The sequence below is a fragment of the Lissotriton helveticus genome, chromosome 8 (genome assembly GCF_964261635.1).
Source record: "Lissotriton helveticus chromosome 8, aLisHel1.1, whole genome shotgun sequence".
In the NCBI taxonomy this organism is placed as follows: domain Eukaryota; kingdom Metazoa; phylum Chordata; class Amphibia; order Caudata; family Salamandridae; genus Lissotriton; species Lissotriton helveticus.
In genome coordinates, this window is record NC_136069.1 from 969,382,554 (window position 1) to 969,403,609 (window position 21,056).

The 21,056-nt window shown below is 38.1% G+C and overlaps 1 protein-coding gene and 1 long non-coding RNA gene across 2 annotated transcripts in view; both read left to right on the forward strand.

Annotated features, from left to right (window-relative positions):
• ZPLD1 (zona pellucida like domain containing 1) overlaps positions 1-21,056 on the forward strand; it is a 2,178,405-nt gene that overhangs the window by 1,444,128 nt on the left and 713,221 nt on the right. The window lies entirely within an intron of this gene.
• LOC144771834 (uncharacterized) lies at positions 541-8,624 on the forward strand. Its single transcript, XR_013599497.1, has 3 exons — positions 541-664; positions 7,596-7,671; positions 8,577-8,624. It is a non-coding gene; the product is annotated as an uncharacterized LOC144771834 (long non-coding RNA).

A 21,056-nucleotide genomic window follows, 5' to 3' on the forward strand; every position in this document is an offset into this window, starting at 1 on the left:
GATAAAGACAACCTCAACATGAGCGACAATCTGCAATCAGTTGATTTTGACCTCATCATTGAACTTGTAATTGAAACATCAGTGGATGTTGATCCATTGGATGATTTAAATCCTGAGGATGAAGAAGAGCGTGATGAGGATGCAGATTTGTCCGAATTATATGATATAGGATGGGAAGATGACCTGCTTGAGCCTTTGGAATTATAAACATTTATTTTTAAAATTTATAATGAATAAAAAGTAAAAAGGTAAACCGTTTAATTTAAAAATAAAGACACCTTCAAAAACAGGTTATGTGTAGTGTCTTCAATAAAATATTAAAATATGCTCATAAAATTAGATCAGATTCACATATAAAATAGCATAGGTAACATAAATATAAATCTCATTTCTTTTCTGCTACTTCTGTATTGTAAATTTGCAAGGACTAAAAAATCTTCTATTTAAAATGTCAAGTAGTGTGTTATGTTTTTGATCACTATTACTGATTTACTGTTTGATAATATTTTTTTATTAACATTTTTATTATATTTTTCCTCAGATTCAACTATGCCTACAAAAATAAGAGAGATGAAGGCTGCAAAACGTCAAAGACAGCAGGAGAAAAAAAAAATGCAGCAGTCCTCTAACAAAAAGATTTCTCAAGCGATGAAGAAAGCACCGGGTAAGAGCTCTAAATATTTCATAAAAAATATTTCAAATAAAAAAAATATTAGTACAGAAAATGTTTCAATCCATAACAACACAAGTAAATCAAATGGAAAGAAAAGGACAAATGAAAATGTTACTGCTAGAGCAAGAGATAAATCTGTGCATGATAGTAGAAGGAAACAACAGTTTACGGAGATTCGTAAACGAATGTTCCGTAACAGGATAATTGGCAATTTGTTAAAAAATATTAAGAAAGGTCAACAGAAATTAGTTTTTTATAGGAGAAAAAAAAAAGTTGAGAAAGTTATTGATCAGGCTTTTGAAATTAAACGTAAGTTATTTATTTTGATAATCAATAGAATTAGGAAGCTAAACAAGGCAATTTTTGATTTCAAAAGAAATAGTAGATGGAAGAGAATAGTTAATCGTAGTAATTTTTGTGAAGTTTTTTCTGGAGAATGGATACATAGTTCAAGCTGTGAGGCATTTTTTAATGAAGAGAGTTATTTCCAGGATAATGATTTGGTGCATGCAGTTGACATCAGTGGTCGTGCTTATGAAGTGAAAGATGGTTGTCCAGTTGAAAAAGAAAAACTTGTGACAACAGAGGCAGAAGAGTTGTTAGGTAATGAGGTTTTAGGAAGACGTGCTAAGGGTCCTGTGTACACCTGGAAGTGTAGTAGTATTTGCAGTGTGCGACAGGATTCTATCAATTTGCTTTGTGATTTTGTACGGTCATTTAACAAGAAAAGTTTGAAGCAGAAAATGAGGTTGTTGCAAGAATTAGATCCTTGCAGAGTGAGAGAAGTGACAGGTTTGCATGGTCATTCACTGGCTTGTCTTTCCAGGAGAGTATGCCAGAGTGTTTTTCATCATTTCAGGATGCTAGCAGTGCATCATAACAAAGTGAGGAAGTTAGTTAGACTGTTGTATTATGCTAAGAGTCCAGCAATTATGCTGAAACAATTATGTGCTGCTCTTCTGCATGGTTCTGAAATAGATGTGAGGAATATATGTGAAGAAATTGAGTTTTGTTACTTTGGAAGTAAAGAGGAGAATGTTGAAATTGAGCAAGAAATAGAGGGTCATTTGGAAGATACTGTACATGTTTCCAGTACAGATAATTTCCAGAGGGAAATTGCGACGTTTGACATGAAATCAAGTGAGAGGCCTAATTTCACTTGTGTGTGTTGTAGACGCACTTATTATAAGAATCAGACTAAGTTAGTGGATTTATATGCAAAAAGTGAAAGGGAAAATAATAGTGAATGGAAGGATTTTGCAACATACTTGATGGTAGAAAATTGTTTTGATTTGGGATTGGATCAACGTGTGTGTACTTATTGTTGTAACAAATTAAAACAAAACCAGATGCCTGCTAGAGCAGTTCATAATAATCTGGAATTGGTTGAGATTCCTTCTGAATTGAAGGACTTAAATACTTATGAATCTATTTTGATTCAAAGTATCCATCCCTTTCAGGCTATTGTAAGAATGGAGCCAAAGACAGGGAAATTGCCTCCATCAGATTTACAGAGAGGATTAAAGGGAAGAGTTGTTTATTTGCCTCTAGATTTGAAGAAAAACATTAACACAATTGGAGTAGAAAAAGTGGAAGAGGAACCTCTGGTTATCTTAGTTAATGGGGTTCCGACAAAGAATAAGAAAATATGGCAAGATTTAGTAGATGTTAGGAAAGTTAAAAAGGCAACATTGTATTTGAAAAAAAATAATAAATACTATAAGAATGTATATGTTGAAGAAGAGGAAGTAAGTGAGGAAGAGGATAGCGATTTGTGTGCTGGTCAAATTGAGAAAGTAGAACTCTCTACTAGTGAGGAAATATATGAACATTATAGTGTTCATCCTTTGCATTCAAAGGAAGTCATGGGGAATGCTATTGAGTTGTTTCAAATGAAACAAGCCAAAGGGAGTCCCATTAGTGTTTGGGAGCAAAGTTTGGAAGCTCGGTGTTTCCCACAGCTTTTTCCAACAGGTCAGGGAGGAAGATATGATGAGCGACCTCATCAAATTCCTGCTTCTGAATACCGGACTTTGCGATTGTATGCAGGAGATGCTAGGTTTCGACAATGCATTCCATATTTGTTTCATCTCCTGTTTGAAAGCGATCTGTCTGGACTGTCATATGCAGTGAACCACATCTTGAAAAGTGGTATACACATGCAAAACATCTCGGCAAGTGATTTTATGGATAAAGTGAATGTCCAAGATAGTATTTTGGATTCTCACCTGATTAATCTCATGGCGTGTCAGCGTGGTACTAATGAGTACTGGTACCGTCGTCATGGTGATTTAAAATGTATGCTGAGGAACTTAGGTACTCCCACATGGTTCCTCACTCTGAGCTGTGCCGAGTATGGCTGGGAAGACTTACTTGAATTTCTACGAGAGGCAAATGCTAACGTAGAAAACATCGAATTCAAGACACCCGGAGAACTGTGCTCTTTGGATCCAGTCAATGTATGTAGGTACTTCAATCATAGATTTGAAGCTATGATGTCTTTCATCATGAATAAGAAGAATCCACCTCTTGGAGAGGTGTTGGATTTCTTCTGGAGAAAGGAGTACCAAGCAAGAGGTGCTCCTCATATACATATGTTGCTGTGGATCAAGGATGCACCTAAATTTGGAACGGATCCAGATGACTCAGTGATGAGTTTCATCCAACAGTATTCTACGTGTGCTGTTCCAAACGCAAAGGAGAAGAAAAGCCTAAGAGAAAAAGTTCTGCGTTTCCAAAGCCATCGATGTGGAAAGTACTGCCGTCGTAAATTCCGAAACAAGGACAAGTTCTACACTAAATGTCGTTTCGGCTATCCACGACCGGTGATTTCTAAAGGAAGAGTAAACAGTTTGATGTCTTCGCTGCGACACAATGTCATGAAGAAATCACCTAAAAACACTTACAATTTGAAGAGGAACGAAGAGTCCAAGTACATCAACGACTACAACCCGGTGATTTTGTCCATGTGGAATGCTAACATGGATATACAGTTTGTGGCTGATAACTGTATGGCTGTGGCTCGGTATGTGACGTCTTACATCACCAAAAAAGAGAAGACAGAATTGAAGGATATGTGGGAGGACATTTCCCATGAAAAGAGCCTCAGCAAGAAGTTGTACAGTTTCAGTCTGAAGATGTTGTCGCATCGAGAAATCGGAGCGTACGAATGTTCTGACCGGTTGTCTTCAGCAAGTCTCTATGCCAAGTCCAGGAGTATCGTTTGGGCGAGTCTTGGTCTTGCTGCAACGCGTAATCGAGTTCTCAAACCTGTGCGGGAAATTGAGTATTTGGCGGAAAAGGAGCCAAACAGTACCGACATTTTGAAGACCAACATGTTGGATACATATTATCCAAATCGAAGCAGTCACCTCGAGAATGTTTGTCTGTATGAGGTTCTGCAAAATTACATGTTCAAGAGGAACATCAAAGAAGATACTGAGAAAGGAGTGTATGCTGTAATAGGAAGTGAGGGATGTCTGGTGAAGCAAAGAAAATGCCACTTGATAAACCATCGAAAATTGAGTGGCGAATCTCCTGAAAAAAAGGAGTTTTTCTATTTAGCACTTTTGCAACTTTTCAAGCCTTGGCGTGCAGAAGAGGAACTGCTTGGAGATTTCCTCTGTTATGAAGACTCTTTCAATGCCGCCAAGGAGACCATAGAATGTCCTGCTTTTCCCAAATATGTAGAAATGTTGAATGCGGAAATTGAGCAGGAAGCAACAATTGCAGCCGAGATTGCCAGAGACAGTTCTCAGGACAGTCAGAGTTCTGCTTCATTGAGTCAGGATCCACTAGGAGGACCTGTTATCGAAAATGAAGCTGCCACTGCTATGAATGAAGTGGAAAGAGCCATGGCACATGCTCAAGAGGATGTGGTTAACTTAGAAGAGTTGGAAAGGCAACTCAACGTTGAGCAGAGGAAAATATATGACGAAGTTACCATGCAAATTGATCATGGATTAAGTCATGATAAGAAAGAGTGCTCATGTACGTCGTTGAAGCCTGTCCGACTGTACGTGAGTGGAGAAGCGGGAACTGGAAAAAGTTTCCTCATTAAAGCAATTTCATGCTATTTGCAGGAAAGGACAGAGTCATCGCTGTCTTGTGTTGTCACTGCTCCAACTGGACTGGCAGCACATAATATTAAAGGGATTACTTTACATCGTTTACTGATGCTGCCAGTGGAGCATGACAACAAATTAGAATATCACAAGCTATCTGGAGATGCTTGTTTTGAAGTTTCAAGAATCTTGAGGAAAATGAAACTTCTTATCATTGACGAAGTAAGCATGGTTTCCAATGTCATGCTTGCCTTTGTGCATTTGAGGATGCAAGAAGTTCTCAAAACAGAGTATGATGTGTTATTTGGTGGCAAACACATCATTGTTTTCGGAGATCTTCTGCAGCTGACACCAGTGAAAGGGCAACCTGTGTTCAAAATGCTCACGCATGAAGATACCAGGAAGTGCCTAGGCAGCATTGGCAACGTCAATATATGGTTAAACTTCAATTATGCTGAACTGCATGAAAATATGCGTCAGGCAAAGGATGAAGTTTACAAGACTATTCTACAAGATGTTAGAATTGGAAAAGTGACCGAGCATGGAAAAGAAGCTTTACATGCACGATTACTGTCAAATTTATATCCAGAACAAGATGTTGTGCCTGAGAATATTTTTCAGAAAATTACTGATAAGAAATCTGGAATATGTTTGATGCCAACTCTTGCAGAATGTGCCAAATTTAACAACAAAATGTTGCATTTAGAAAAGCAAGAGATTGTGAAAGTGGAAGCTATTGATAGAGTACAGCATATGGGATCAACAATTATTTTGTCTGAGAATCTGAAATCAAAATTGGATTCATTAGAGAAGACTATATCTAAAACTGCAGGTTTTGAAAAGACTCTGAATGTGTGCTTGAACTGCCGTATAATTTTAAGAAGGAATTTACATGTTGAAAGAGGTCTGGTAAATGGATCAATGGGTAATGTTGTTGATTTTGTGAAATACAGAAATAGAGATGGAATTGAATTTTTAAAAATTAAATTTGATGGCATTGAGGAAGTACAGCTAATTGCTCGTTGTTCTGCTAGATTTTTGCTTGTAAAAGACTTATATGTTCGCCGTAAGCAGTTCCCTGTTTGCTTGGCATATGCGGTGACAATTCATAAATCGCAAGGTTTAAGTGTAGACACTGCATTGGTGAATATTGGCAGTTCTGTGTTCAAGGAGGGTATGGCATATGTGGCATTGTCACGAGTTAGAACTTTATCGGGATTGTACTTGATTGAGTGTGATGTCAGAAACATTTGTGCAGATCTAGATTGTGTTAAGGAATACAATAGGTTAAGAAGAGAGTATGCGCCACATTTGCCTCAGTTTCCTTTGTTTGAGAAACGTCTGGTAGGCCGGAAACGAAGAAATGAGAACAATACTGGGGAGGTTGTAGCAAAAAGACAAAAAGTGAATGAACCTAAAATTACAAGCAGAAACAAAGAGGATTCTGTTGAAGATGTTGTTGGTTTTCAGTTTGAAAACAGTTCTGGTGTCAACTGCTATGCTAATGTAGTAATGAATGTTTTGTTTTCTCTAAAAAATGTAAAAGAAGAGATTGTGGTCAATTCTGATCAAAGATTTTGCAGTTTGTTGAATTCTGTGTTAGAGAAATGTAGCACAGATAGAACAAAAATAGAAAGTGTGTCTGAAATTCGAAACCTGTTAGACAGATGTTCAGGGCAAACACAATTCTCTCAAAATATTCAGCAAGATTGTCAGGAGTTTTTAATGTATATGCTTGATGTATTACATGCTGAAGGTGTAGATGTAGATCAGCTGTTTGGGCTTTCTTATCAATGGCAGCATGACTGCGAGAACTGTATGGTATCAAGTACTACTAGTGTAGACTCAGAAAGATTTATATATTTAACTTTGCCAGACAGTAAATCAGTCTCCTTTAATAAGCTAGTAAACGCTGCTAATCACAGCATGGAGTGTAGCCAATGTAAATCTGAAATGATGTCCACATTATTTATACGAAAATATGGCCAGTACGTCATTTTAATGTTCCAACGATGTAGGCCTGATGGAACAAAATTGACAACTTTAATAAAAAAATTTGTAGCTTCGCAGTTGTCAATATCAGGAAGGACTTTTGTAACTACAGCAATTATATATCATGACGGCCCTTCAATATCATCAGGACATTACACAGCTTATTTAAAGTCTAGAAATGGCTGGTCATTCTGCAATGATTCTGTTTTAATTTTCAAAAAAAAATTGCCGTATGACCTTAAAAACTCTTACCTGGTGTTTTTAAAACCAAAATTTTAGGAAAATAATCTCGGGATATGATCTGTGGAATTTCAAGAAGTTCTAATGGCTCCTACACAATTTGGCCTTGAGGATAAGTGTAGTTCAGAGACATAACTTCTAATCAAAGGATTGGACATTATGGAGATGTATGTGCACTTTAAATGAGTTCAGAAAAATTGTTTCTTTTCATAAGCTAATTGAAGCAGCCAATCAAAACATGGAGTAGAGGGAATGTAAGTCTGCAATGCTGTCTACTGTTTTACATTGCTTTGTGATTAAAAGTGATGTAGAGAATTAAATAATTGTAGTACTCATAGAGGTAGTGTAAGTCTGCTTCATATTAAGCAGTATCAGTGTCATAGGAAATGTAGAACATGACTGACCAAGAAGGGGAAGATATTATTATTCCAGGATTGTGAAAATGATCTTCAACATTTTAATTCTGAAAGTTGCGGAAATGCCAAATGATGGGATTGGCTTACAAGAAATCCAAGAGTTATAAATATCTCTGACTAGATTTGGCCTTGTGGAAAATAGTGGTAGAGAGCAAGAAGTCATTTATTGCATGTAACGTGTTTTTAAAAACGATGGAGCTTTTCTTTCAGAAAGTGGCGGGCTGAAAGTAATAACAGCACAAAAGAGTGTAAGCTGTTTATAGGACATCCTTGGACGTCATGGAAAGTAAGTTAACTTTAAGGAGTTCTGAATTTTATTTTCTGATGTTGTATGGGTTTTTTAAACACAATCATTTTGATTGTGTTTTTTTTTCCCCGCTGTTACATGATGAATACCTTCAAGTCACTGTTTTTAGTGAATTTTGATACATTCTGAGAACAGCAAAAATAAACCATTTAACATGTATAATTAATTCTGTACTGTTTGCATTTATGATGTATATGTAGAACTGTGTAGGAGGCATGGAGAAGGTGAGTTTTCTGTAAGTGTTAAATTTATTGTATGCAGTGCTGCACTTCTACGTAATCTTTCATATGCTGGACTACATCTGCACAATGAGATACCTAAGCAAAGGAAACACAAGTGATGTGATTGTGAAATGAGCAAAATAAATTGCACATATTTCAATTACATCACTTGAGTTTCCTATCATTACGAATCACATTGTGCAGATCAAGTTTAGGTCTGTCCAGGGAAACATAGGAGGTTTCTACTTTGTTGAAGAGTGCAGTGGACATGACTCACTTCATTAGTAGACTTTCACAGATATTATCTCCTCTGTACACTTCAACAAGTGTAAATCTCATCTTGAACTCTGAGTAGGCCTCACCTCAAACAAATCTCTGGATAGGAGACATGTTATTGGCATACTGAAGCGACACTTTTCTGAAACAAGAGCAATGCAAAAGATGCACCATGTTTTAAGATAGTCCTCACTTCATCTGCATCAAGATACTGTTAGTTTAAAATGTATATCTTTAGCATTGTGTAGAGGACCTGGAGAAGCAGAAGCTTCTGTCAGTGTCAAAGTTGTTGAAAAACTATTTGTCCTTCAATATTTTCCCTTGTCTTTTGTAATTTTTAAATACATATTTTAATTTTTTTTTAAATGTTGGTTCTCTCTTTCACAGATTGAAAGTATAGAAATAAAATGTGATTAATTTAACAGCAATTACAAGGTAAATAGTTGTACTCTTTTCGTTACATTTCTATCACATTCACCTACTATTAGATCCACTGCTTCACTTCTTTAATCCTCAGTTTCCTGCCTTTGCTACTTTCCTCATTCCTTTCTCTATTACCTATTTACTCAACTCCTTCCACTCTTTTTCTCAGTCCCTCTGTTCTCATAGTTTCTCAGTCTTGTTCACTCACTCCATCTCTATTACTCTTAGTGTCTGTGAATTACTTTCCCAACTTTTTTTTTTTGGGGACCGCTTCCTGGGAAGTTGCCCGGTTCGCAAACCAGCAGCGTTATGGCAGTCCACCATTTTGTGTTTCGTTCGAATCAAGATACAAGATGGAGGGCAAATAATGTTCAGAATAGGTAGAAGGGGGCATGGTAGATGTATCTTGACCCCCTTGGTTTTCTGAGGGTGGCTCAGGAGGACCATAGTTCTTCACTCTTGTTCACTCTCTCTGTTTCTATTAATGTCACTGTTTATGACTGATCAAAAAAATGTTTTTTAAAAAAGAACAGTAACTATAAGGGAAGGAAATAGACAGTTATGTTAAAAGAAAGACAGCTAAAGGGAGTAAACTAACGATACTGTTACCTACAATCCACTGCTGTTGATGTTACTGACCATGTCATGAATGATGTAATATGTGAAATCATCAACAGTGGATTGTAGGTAACAGTATCCTTATTTTACTCCCTAGAGCTGTCTTTCTTTTAACATAACTGTGTATTTCCTTCCCTTATAGTTACTGTTCTTTTTTAAAAAATATTTTTTTGGTTAGCTTCCGGTACGCGTACCGGGTAGCGCTCCGGGAGCGAACTAAGAGAAATACAGGTTGGCAGAGTTCCAAATTTTCTACTAATTTTTTTATAATGGGGAGTTAGTTCTGAAAAGAACTTTTTTTTTATGTTTTTGTTGTTTTATATTTTTTTTAGTATTTTTTGAACATTTTTTTACTTTTTTTGTATTTTCTGAACGTTTTTAAAAATTTTTTGGTTTTTTTGGGGGGGGGGGAAACAAAAACGATCCATTATAAAGGGCTCAACAGGAGCAAAAAAAAAAAATGAATTTATTTTTTGGTGCGTTTTGTGCAAACATTAATATGATTTTGAATTGCTCGCAAAATCAAAGTGATGCTACTTTCTCTGTAGCAGATGAAAGCGCCACATTCCACGCACACTTGTTTTACGTGACCAAACAACATTTGGATGTTTGCAATCACCTCCCTCGCCTCTGGTCCCGACACCTCTGGAACCACCGATCTTCTTGCCATTTGGAGGGGATGTTGTTGTTGGTCACGTAGCTGGGCAGCACTATAGTTATTTGGGTGCCACCTACTCATATGCCGATGCATAGTATGATTCCCATAACTATATTTTTTATCGGTGCCCCTTGACAATCTGTCACCGCATATGCGGCAAAACACGTAACGAGCATTCACTTTCTTTTGCCCCTTAGGAATTCTGTAGAATTGCCAGATATAATTCTCCTGTCGATTGTACCTCCTGGGCTCCTCTGGCAAAAACTCATGCTCTTCCTCCTCTTCCTGTTCTTCCTCTTCTTGCAGAATTACTTCTGCAGGTGGTCCTCTCTTTCTTGGATTTGGTGGAGGTGGTGGGCTAGCACCAGCTGAAGCTACTAATGAAGCCATCACAAAGTCTCAATAAAGGGTCTTTCTCTCAGCAAGATGAAAGTCAGAGTGATGAAAGAAGGAGGGGTTTTCATCATTTGGGAAAAACAAAAGTTCTAAACCAATGACAAGTGTCCATTTTAGATCACATGACCTTGTATTACATCATTAGGAAACCAAAAGTGAAATGAACCAATGAAAAGTGTTATTATCGAGTCACATGACCTGCTATGTTTACATTACGCGGTCGGCGCCGCGCCGCGGATCGCTTCCGGTTCGCGTACCGGTGCGCTTCCGGGTACGCAAACGTAGCACGTAATATGACGTATTACGCGAGAACGCGAAACGTCATGCTGACGCGAAGCGTCACCATGTTGTTTTGTAACGCGAGAGGTGCGCAAAAGGAACGTTTACCAGTTCGCGTACCGGGTCGCGCCTCCGGATTGAGCTAACGGGAAGCTAACCGGTACGCGTACTGGGAGCGAAACAAAAAAAATACAAAAAAAATTGTATAAAAAACATGTAAAAAATATTTTTCTTTTTAAAGAATAATACATTGTAAAGGTTTTGATATTAGCTATTAAAAAACCAATGAAATTCACTGAAAAAACCATAGGTTATAGACCATATATAGTTAGGAATTAGCATTTACAAAACCTTGAAAATTCACTGAAAAAACCATAGGTTATAGACCATATATAGTTAGGAATTAGCATTTAAAAAACCTTATTTTACTCACACAAAACCATTGAAATTCCATATATAGTTAGTTGCACTAACTATGTATCGCGCACCCGCAATCCACTGCTGATGATGTCACATATTACATCATTCATGACATGGTCAGTGACATCACTGATGACATCACTGATGACATCTCAAATGACATCACTGATGACATCACTGATGACATCATCCAGTGACTGTGTGTTTCTGTAAAGTTTAAATATGTTTTAGATATTGAAGAATGAGTAGATGTATAACTGTCTGGACGAAGGATTTAGTAGGTGCATGACTGAATGTATGAGTGAGTGATTAAATGTGTCTCACTGAGTGCATGGGTTAGTGACTAAACTGTCTTAATTTGTGCATCATTATGTCTGTTGTTCTGTAAACTACTGCATGTGTTGATCAGTAGCTATATGATTAACTATATGGGTTATTGATTGATTGTCCAAGTATTTGTATGGGAGACTGAGTGTGTGTGTGGCTGGCTGGGAGGTGTGTGACTCTGTGCAGATCAATGTGTACTTGTATCAATGATTGTATAAGAAAGTAAGTATGTGTTACTATATGTTTGAAAATGTAAGGTGCTCTATGTTTAACTGTATAGACAAGAAAATGGAAGTGTGATTGATTCTTTACAGGACTGACTAGGTGTGTGAGTAACTCCATGGATGAGTGGCAGAGTGTGAGTGTCTGTATAGGTGTATGAGTGCATATGATAGTGTTGTAAAGATGAGTGATTGTATGTATGAATGATTGTATGGGTGAATGAGTGAATGTGTGTGTAGACGTAGGAATCAGTGAGTACGTATGTAGTAACTAGTATTGGTGTGTCAATGGTTTCAAAAATTATACTCTGTATTTAACACTGGGTGAAACAGAGGTTATATTAAAATGTGAGGAGATGCATTGTATTGTCACATGAATGATATCATCAGTGATGTGGTCATTGATGTCAAATGAGATGTCATCAGTGATGTCATCAGTGATGTCATCAGTGATGTCATTTGAGATGTCATCAGTGATGTCATCAGTGATGTCACTGACCATGTCATGAATGATGTAATATGTGACATCATCAGCAGTGGATTGCGGGTGCGCGATACATAGTTAGTGCAACTAACTATATATGGAATTTCAATGGTTTTGTGTGAGTAAAATAAGGTTTTTTAAATGCTAATTCCTAACTATATATGGTCTATAACCTATGGTTTTTTCAGTGAATTTTCAAGGTTTTGTAAATGCTAATTCCTAACTATATATGGTCTATAACCTATGGTTTTTTCAGTGAATATATATATATATATATATATATATATATATATATATGAACGCTCCCTGTTTACACCAAAAGAAACGAGTCACTCTCACAGCGGGTGCTTCAAACCGCGTTGGTGTCCGCGGTGAAATATGGCAGCTCCAAAATCCCAAAGAATACCCAGCCGGGTTAGTCGGGATAAAAAAGCACTCACAAGCTCGACAGTCGCTTTCAGCAGGGGGTAGGTTTAATTAGATAGACGCGTTTCTGGAGATAAACTCCCTTCGTCAGTATTTACATCTGTGCAACCAGATACTGTTTATCATACATCATGGAAATAAACGAGGGACCACATAAAGCGCCACATGCGCGCCATCTTTAAGTGTACAAATACATTGTTTAACCAAACATTGCTGGTTGCACCTTAACCGGGCAGTCCATATGGGCTGCCATTGCCGATCCACGGCAAGATTTTCCTGATGCTTCTGTGTCCGATTATGACTAGAAACACGGGTTGAAGCTTATGCCATCTTAGCCACGCAATCCAGATATGAATAGTTGTCTGTAGATAATTGATGCGGGGAATTATTGTGATGATGGCAATGCCGATTGACGGCTTTATTTATGATGTAACATACTCACCAGCAATGTTTGGTTAAACAATGTATTTGTACACTTAAAGATGGCGCGCATGTGGCGCTTTATGTGGTCCCTCGTTTATTTCCATGATGTATGATAAACATAGATAAGGACACAGTATCTGGCTGCACAGATGTAAATACTGACGAAGGGAGTTTATCTCCAGAAACGCGTCTATCTAATTAAACCTACCCCCTGCTGAAAGCGACTGTCGAGCTTGTGAGTGCTTTTTTATCCCGACTAACCCGGCTGGGTATTCTTTGGGATTTTGGAGATGCCATATATATATATATATATATATATATATATATATATATATATATATATATATTACCTACTGGCGGTCGCCAGTAGGTATATATAGTTAGGATTTTTTCCCTATGGGATTTTTGAAAATTCTATGTCTAATAACTTTGGCGTTTGTGGACGGAATTGGCTGAAATTTTCTGGAAAATGGAACATTTTGTTTCTGAGCAGCCCCTAAAAATTTGGGGGGGGTTCGTCCAGGGGGGGCCGAGAAAAAAGGGGGGTCCCAAAACGTGTTTTTAACATTGAGTTTTCCATAGGGCGGTTGGCCTCACTTTTAGCCCGAACGGCTGAATGGATTTGCACGAAACTTGGCAAAATTGTAGGGACTGGTAGCCCGATGTGCCTTTTGTAGGTCTCAATATATGTGCTCCAGTGGATTTTGAGAAATTAACGTTTAAAAAAAGATATATATCTGTAACAGCGGACCGGGCAGCGCCCCGGTTCGCGGACCTTACGCGTACCGGAACTTCGCATAGCGAAGCTGATTGGCTCTCCGGTGTCTGTCAACATTCTAAACAGTCCGGAGCGGCCGCCATCTTGTCTCTCGGTAGGATTGAGAGACAAGAGGAGGCCAAAACAAAGGGGGAAATAACCATAAGGGGGCATACTAGATCCTCCCTGACCCCCTAGGTTTAATGTGGAGGTTTTAAAAGGGCCCCGCGGGGGAAAAAAAATAAAAACAAATTTTTGTTTTTTTGCGTGGGTAGCGCCCGGTCCGCGAACCGGGAAGCGTTCTGGGCAGCGTACTGCAATGAAAAATGAATGATAGACTTTTCAAATACTGTATGTTAATTGATTGTTGGTTTTGTTGATTATTTTTTAATTTTTTAATTTTTTAAGCAATTATTTATTATTGTGATTGTGTTTCAAAATGTAATAACATTTCTAACATTTCACTGTCTGAAATGTCGTCATTTTCATTGAACATAGCTTGTAATCTATGAGGGTGTAAAATGTCCTTAATATTTTTCAAATGTTTGTTCTCTCTTTCACAGATTGAAAGTATAAAAACAAAAAGTGAGTAAGTTAACGACAATTATAAGGTAAATGTTTTGTACTCTTTTTGTTACATTTCTATCACATTCACCTACTATTAGTTCCACTGCTTCATTTCTTTAACCCTCAGTTTCCTGCCTTTGCTACTTTCCTCATTCCTTTCTCTATTACCTACTTACTCAACTCCTTCCACTCTTTTTCTCAGTCCCTCTCTTCTCATAGTTCCTCACTCTTGTTCACTCACTCCGTCTCTATTACTCTCACTGTCTCTGACTGATCACTCTTTCACTACTTGTTCATTATGCTTTCTCTGTGTAGTTGAAGCACACTAAGGGGCATATTATGAACACAGCCAATAAAATTATTGCTCTTTTTATTGGCAGAAAACTGGTGCAAAAGTGGTTTTAGTGGCAGTTTTCTGCCGCAAAAGCAGCTTTAGCGACACATTTCTGCCAATAAAAGCTGCAAAACTTTTATTGCATATGTTGATGATATGGCTCTATGTTACTTACATTTCTTTGCTGTTTCAATTAATCTTTTTCTGTTATTTTTTGTTTTCTGTTTTCTATTTTTTCTCTCTGTTATTCTTCATGTTTTAATCTTATTTTGAACATTCACTCACATTCTCCAAGAAACTCTTCTTTGTTAATGTTATACTCTCTGTTTTTTTTCTTTCACTTCGTTATCTATTTTGTTTTTCACAATTATACCCTCTTCCGTCTTTTCTTCGGTAAATAGATCTATTAAACAGTATCTCTTCTTTAGTCCCTATAGCTGTCTTTCTTTTAACATCACTCTCTGTTTACTTTCCTTATACTTACTCTATTTTTTATTTTTTTTTGGTTAGCTCCCGGTCCGCGTACCGGGAAGCTAACCGGGAAGCGAACCAAAAGAAATAGAGCTTGCCAGAGTGCTAAACATTCTAGCAATTTTTTAATAACGGGGAGGTAGTTCTGAAAAGAACTTTTTTTTTAATATTTTTGTTGTTTTATATATTTTTTTTCTTTTTTGAACATTATTTGTTTTTTTTGTATTTTTTGAACACTTATTTGTTTTTTTTGTTTTTTTTCAAAGGGAAAGAACAGAAAGAGGCATTAAAAAAGGCTCAACAGGAGCAAAAAAAAAAATTAAAACTTGCTGCGTTTGGAGCATCGGTGTTTCTCGAAAGCCAAATTAATTAATTTCAGACTCATGTTTGCGCATGAAATTAAAGTGCCACAATATAAGCATGTCAGCTTCATATGGACAAATTTTTTTTGAATATTTGGCACTGTTTCGTTGGCCTCTCCAAATGTGAGAGAGATATCAGTAGATGTTCTTGTCACCGAAGTTGGGGGGTTCTGTTGTAGTTCACGCATCTCTGCACGACTATAGTTGTTTGGATGCCACCTCTGCATATGTCGGTGCATCGTGTGATTTCCATAACTGTATTTTTTATTAGTGCCCCGGGATAACTTTTCTTGGCAGATAAGGCACGTAGCATAGCGTGCATTTACTTTTTTCTCTCCTGGTGGAATGGAAAAAAATTGCCAGATAAAGCTAACTTTGCGATGAGATACCCGGGGTAACTCTTTGACAAATCGTGGTCCCTCTTCTTCCTCTCCGTCTTGTTCTTCCTCTTCCTCCTCTGTGTCTCCAATAAACTGTGCAGGTGGTCCTCTCTTCCTATGAGGAGATGGTGGTGGTGGTGGTGGGGGTGCAGAAGCTGAAGCTACTATTGAAGCCATTTTTTAATCAGAGCAAATGATCAGGTCTTCCTTTCTCAAAGTTGAAAGTCAGAGTGAGAAAAAAGGTGGGGGCTTTCATCATTTGGGAAAAAAAATTGTTCTAAACCAATGAAAAGTGTTATTTTTAGGTCACCTGACCTAGCCTTACATCATTATGAAACCAAAAGTGAAATGAACCAATGAAAAGTTTTATTAACAAGTCACATGACCTCTCACGCTCATGTTACGCGCTGCGGAACGCGCCCCGGTTAGCTTCCGGGTCGCTGCGCTTCGCGCCTCGGTCCGCGCCCCGGGGCACTTCCGGGTGCGCTAACGCGGTACGTCACAAGACGCATTACGCGGCAACGCGATACGTCGCGCTTTCGCGACGCGCCGCGGATCGCTTCCGGGGAGCTGCGTTTCGCGCCTCGGTCCGCGCCCCGGGGCACTTCCGGGTGCGCTAACGCGGTACGTCACAAGACGCATTACGCGGCAACGCGATACCGTCACTATGTTGATTTCTTACCGGTTCGCGGACCGGGTCGCGGCATCAATTTGAGCTAACGGAAAGCTTTCCGGTTCGCGGACCGGGAGCGAAACAAAAAAAAATATTAAAAAAAAATTATTAATAAACATATAAAATATATTTTTGGATTTAAAGAAGAATACATTTTACAGCTATAGATATTAGCTTTTAAAAAAACAATGAAATTCACTGAAAAAACCATAGGTTATAGACCATATATAGTTAGGAATTAGCATTTACAAAACCTTGAAAATTCACTGAAAAAACCATAGGTTATAGACCATATATAGTTAGGAATTAGCATTTAAAAAACCTTATTTTACTCACACAAAACCAATGAAATTCCATATATAGTTAGTTGTACTAACTATATATCGCGCACCCGCAATCCACTGCTGATCATGTCACATATTACATAATTCATGACATGGTCAGTGACATCACTGATGACATCACTGATGACATCTCAAATGACATCACTGATGACATGACTGATAACAACATCCAGTGATTTTTTGTTTCTGTAAAGTTTAAATATGTCTTACATATTGAAGAATGAGTGGATGTGTAAGTGTCTGGACGAAGGATTTAGTAGGTGCATGACTGACTGTATGACTGAGTGATTAAATGTGTCTCACTGAGTGCATGGGTTAGTGACTAAACTGTCTTAATTTGTGCATCATTATGTCTGTTGTTCTGTAAACTGCTGCATGTGTTGATCAGTAGCTATATGATTAACTATATGGGTTATTGATTGATTGTCCAAGTATTTGTATAGGAGACTGAGTGTGTGTGTGGCTGGCTGGGAGGTGTGTGACTCTGTGCAGATCAATGTGTACTTGTATCAATGATTGTATAAGAAAGTAAGTATGTGTTAGTATATGTTTGAAAATGTAAGGTGCTCTATGTTTAACTGTATAGACAAGAAAATGGAAGTGTGATTGATTCTTTACAGGACTGACTAGGTGTGTGAGTAACTCCATGGATGAGTGGCAGAGTGTAAGTGTCTGTATAGGTGTATGAGTGCATATGATAGTGTTGTAAAGATGAGTGATTGTATGTATGAATGATTGTATGGGTGAATGAGTGAATGTGTGTGTAGACGTAGGAATCAGTGAGTACGTATGTAGTAACTAGTATTGGTGTGTCAATGGTTTCAAAAATTATACTCTGTATTTAACACTGGGTGAAACAGAGGTTATATTAAAACGTGAGGAGATGCATTGTATTGTCACATGAATGATATCATCAGTGATGTGGTCATTGATGTCAAATGAGATGTCATCAGTGATCTCATCAGTGATGTCATTTGAGATGTCATCAGTGATGTCATCAGTGATGTCACTGACCATGTCATGAATGATGTAATATGTGACATGATCAGCAGTGGATTGCGGGTGCGCGATATATAGTTAGTACAACTAACTATATATGGAATTTCATTGGTTTTGTGTGAGTAAAATAAGGTTTTTTAAATGCTAATTCCTAACTATATATGGTCTATAACCTATGGTTTTTTCAGTGAATTTTCAAGGTTTTGTAAATGCTAATTCCTAACTATATATGGTCTATAACCTATGGTTTTTTCAGTGAATATATATATATATATTACCTACTGGGAGTCGCCAGTAGGTAGTTATAGTTAAAACCTAGTTTCCATTGGAAATCCGCAACATTCTATTTGGAATAACTTTGGCAGCGGTGGACGAATGTTTGCAAATTTCTCCAATAAAATGGCCTGCTCCGCTCCTCTCCTTCCCTGAAAGTTTGGGGGTGATTCATTAAGCGGGGGCCGAGAAAAAAGGGGGGTCCCAAAACATGTTTTCCCCATGCAATTTCCCATAGGACCTTTAGCCGGGGCTACAGCCCGAACGGCTGAACGGAATTACACCAAACTTGGCAAAAAGGTAGAGTTCTGTTCGCGGATGGGCCTTTTTGTTAAATGGTGTAAATCCTTTCAGTAGTTCCTGAGAAAATCAAAAGTAAATTCATAAGTATATATTGGAGGTATTACGGTGCGCATACCCATACGCGTACACTAAGCTTACCGTCCCGAGCACGAGCTGCATGCTGATTGGATGTCAACTGTCTGTCAACACTTCAGACTAGGAAGTGTTGGCAGCCATCTTGTGTCTCAGTAGAACCGAGGCACAAGAAATGAGAAACAAATGTGCAAAATAGGCAGAGGGGGCAGGGTAGACACACCCTGACCCCCTAGGCCTGCTCAGGGGGTTCTACAAGGACCCCCAAACCCTATATTTTTATTTTATTTTTACCCCGTGAAAAAAAAACAACTCGGTCTGTTTTTTTGCAAAATTAACCCCCGGGGGGACCAAATCAAGTGCATGAGCAGAAAGCTTATTGTCTCTCGGGTGTCTGTCAACATTCCAAACAGTCCGGAGAGTCCACCATCTTGTGTCTCGGTTGAATCGAGACACAAGAGGTGAAAAAAAAGGGGGGAAATGATTAAAAGGGGGCAGGGTAGACACCCCCTGACCCCCTAGGTTTTCTGAGGGGGGCCTAGAAGGACCCTGAAGGGCAAAAAAACATTTTTTTTTTTATTTGCGGGGTAAGCGCTGGGTGCGTTCCCATGTACGCTTCCAGGTACGCGTACCCTGAGCGCACCACGGGGAAAACAGTGTAAAAAATTAGAGTAAAAAATCATTTAGAGTGCTTAGAGGTAGTGTAGCTCTGAAAAGAGCTGTTGTGGTATGTGGGTGTTTTTTGTACCTACAAGTAGGTACCGATGCAGAGTCTAAAATTCAAGAGGAAGACTCTATTCCCCTCATCTGTAAAATGTACACCATCTCTCCTATAGATGCCTTGCATGTTGTAACCGCAAGTTGTTGTTGTATATGGAACTATACCATAGTCTCTGAGGAAAACAGAAACAGATTTATTCACATGTTTCCTTGCTTTCTCAATCTGTTGACAAAATTGGTTGGACCAGTTCCATTTTTGCCTTTGGCATATATTAGAATATACCAAGGCAGTTTTGGAAAAAGTGACATCAATTGCCCAAAGGTGTCCTTTAAAAGCATTTCCAGACCTACCCCAGTCAAAGTGCCCAGGTCATTGCCACCACAGTGCACAATTATGAGGTCAGGGTGTGGTAGATGCATAAAGGATTTTACCAATGGTATCAATTGGTGACATCTCAATCCTCTCTGGTCAATCCACATAATAGCCACATTTGGTAAATCAAGGTTTTGAATACCTCTGTTTGCTGCATATCTTTCACTCCAGTGAACAAAGCTATGACCCACAATCCAGACTTTAGGCATCTTGAAGGTAGATGTGGTTGTATTCAGATGAGTTGTGGAAATGAAATGGCAGTTTGAAAGTAGGAGTTATGAAAAAAAAGTGGTTGAGATTCAGTGCACTTGAAAAAGAAGAAATGATTTATGGTTTCTTAAAATTCTCCACTGAAAATTAGGGTGCATGCTTTTGTTTTTTGAAAGAAGTAATTCTAATGGTTGAGAAAAAGTAATTGAAAGAAAGATTGCACATGATTAGCTAGTATATTGAGAGCTCAAACACCCTTGCTGAGTTCATTTGCAACATAGTATGATGAACTTTTCACCTGTGTGCTGAGTTAGGTGGGAGTTACCATGGTAACAGGCTGAATGAGCACTGGAGGGAAAGGTGAATATAATGTGAGTTTGAAAGTGTTGAAATGTAGAACCAATTAAAATGTTCGTTTGGTTTTGAAATAGTTTGGGAAGAATTTTAATTGGTTAAGTCCAGGGATATGTGTGAAGAATTACTGGGAATCAGGGCCATTTGTGGTTGCAGTGTCTGAGGTGCATTTCAGAGATTCTGCTTAAGAAAATCTGGTGTGTGTGACTGCCACTGTTCTAAATCTTCAAAAGCATTTTTAAAGATGAGTAATGATTCATTTAATATAGATAGAGTGCTGTATGCACTATTGGGGCAGATTAAGAAGCATATTGGGCTTCTTTATTCTTGCATTGTGTGTCATGTTTTTTTGTAATGCTGGTAAAAAAATTTATAGTGCATATTGGAAATGTATTTTGGAAATGAGTCAGGTTTATGCCTTGTAATCTAGTGATCATTCAAATGGGCTGTGCGCTGTGTCTAAAACGATTTACTATGCTAAATGTTTTTTGGTAAAATGTATGGCTTTAACTTTTTTGACAAGGATCACACTGAGTGTCTGTGTGAAATAAGAAATTATATTTTCACATTTTTCTATAATGTCACCTGTGTCTGCTCACAGTTTGCATCTCTTAGCTTAAAGGTTACGCTGTGCCTGTGTCTCATCTCACTCTGTGCCTGTGTCTCAACTCACTCTGTGCCTGTGTCTCATCTCACTCTGTGCCTGCCCCATCTCTCTTTGCGTGTGTCATTTCTCTCTTTACGTGTCTCATCTCACTCTGTACCTGTGTCTCATGTCACTCTGTACCTGCCCCATCTCTCTCTTTGTGTGTGTGTTATTTCTCTCTTTGCGTGTGTCTCATCTCACTCTGGTAAATGTTTTATGGTAAAATGTATGGTTTTAACATTTTTGACAAGGATCACACTGAGTGTCTGTGTAAAATAAGGAATTATATTTTCACATTTTTCAATAATGTCACCTGTGTCTGCTCACAGTTTGTATCTCTTAGCTTAAAGGGTA